At 46.0% G+C, this 1,660-nt stretch overlaps 1 protein-coding gene across 1 annotated transcript in view; it reads right to left on the reverse strand.

Annotated features, from left to right (window-relative positions):
• Positions 1 to 1,660, reverse strand: part of CLASP1 (cytoplasmic linker associated protein 1) — a 303,536-nt gene that overhangs the window by 39,529 nt on the left and 262,347 nt on the right. The gene's annotated exons all lie outside the window — the stretch shown is intronic.

The raw sequence follows: 1,660 nt of genomic DNA on the forward strand, positions 1-1,660 counted from the left end.
TATAGGCGCCGAGCCTCTTTTTTTTCTTGAGATAATCTCAAGCTACTGCCCTGGGTAGAGTGCCATGGAGTTATAGCTCACAGCAACCTCAAACTCAGCTCAACTGATCCTCTTGTTTCAATTTCTCTACTTTTAGTAGAGAAGGGATCTCGTTTTTTGTTCAGGCCGGTCTCGAACCTGTGAGCTCAATCAATCCACCTGCCTTGGCCTCCCAGGAATGCCAGGATTACAGGTATGAGCCACTGCGCCCGGCCAAGACCAGAAATTTTCATTTGAAATCTGACCACCAACAAAGAGACAGTTACTAGTATTTCTTTTATTTATTTATTTTATTTTTGGAGATAGTTTCACTATGTCACCCTTGGTAGAGTGCCATGGCATCACAGCTCACAGCAACCTTCAACTCTTGGGCTTAAGTGATTCTCTTGACTTTCAGCCTCCCAAGCAGCTGGGCCTACATGTACCCACCACGATGCCTGGCTATTTTTTTGTTGTTGTTGCAGTTGTTTAGCTGGCCTGAGCTGGGTTCAAACCTGCCTCCCTCGGTGTATGTGCCTGGCGCCGTAACCACTGTGCTATGGGCGCCAAGGCAGTTACTAGTGTCTCAATTTGTAAAGACCAAATTCATCAACTACCATGAGAGGAACAAAACATGCCTCCATCTGCTCACCCATTTACACTTCAAATCTGCTTTACTCTGTGACTTGCTGATTGATTTTACTCAAATGTTCTCTGAAGGATGTATACCATTAAATTCGGAAGAGTCCCTTGAGAAGGGAAGGCAAACTACCTCGCAGGCTTTCATCACCAACAGGCAGGTTGGTCTCCCCTCACCAACCCTACTACGGGAGAAGCCCCCATAACTGCCAGGAAAGTCTGAGGTGTCCCAACCATGCCCAGATGGATTTCCCATTCTGTGTATTGAGCCACACAATGCTCAAGTGGCTCCTGTGATGGAGGACTCACCACCTCCTAGGCAGATCTTTCTTGCTTGGATGTTTCTGACTGAGTTGTTCTTTATGCTAGGTCAAAGAACAGGTCCGCGGAATTTTCTGAGTTTTGTTTTGTACAGTCTGAGTGTTGTCTTCAACAAACTAAACCCCTTGCCCTCTGGTCCCTGTGCTATGGTTTGGACCCCCTCTCCTCTCAGGGTCCTCTCTCTCTAAGGCACTCTGGCCAGTCTAGCTCCTTTTGCAGTGTGGCGCTATGACCAGGCGGGTGTGAGCTGGCTGCTGGCAATGCAGCAAGACTGTGGTTTTTCTCATCACAGACATCTGCCTACACAAGGGTAGAAACTAGAAACTGTCTTAGGCTGATTCCTATTGCAACAATTTTCACCTGGACTGCTGAAAAGATCTCTCTCTCTCACTTAGGGCTTACCCATTTGTGTTTTTTTAAGTTATAGAAAAATAGATGTAACATATTGTAACCATTGGTAAGTGTATAATTCAGTGCCTTTAAATACATTCACCAGGTTGTGTAACCATCACCACTATGTATAACCAAAACTTTCTCATGATCCCCAACAAAAACTCTGTACCCATTTAAAAAAGCCTTCTCTCGCCCCTTCCCCCCTCCATGGTAGCCTCTATTGTTTTTTTTTTTGAGACAGAGCCTCAAGCTGTCCCCCTGGGTAGAGTGCCGTGGCATTACAGCTCAC

Source organism: Otolemur garnettii, unplaced genomic scaffold (genome assembly GCF_000181295.1).
Source record: "Otolemur garnettii isolate 467f Iridium unplaced genomic scaffold, OtoGar3 scaffold00059, whole genome shotgun sequence".
Classification (NCBI taxonomy): Eukaryota; Metazoa; Chordata; class Mammalia; order Primates; family Galagidae; genus Otolemur; species Otolemur garnettii.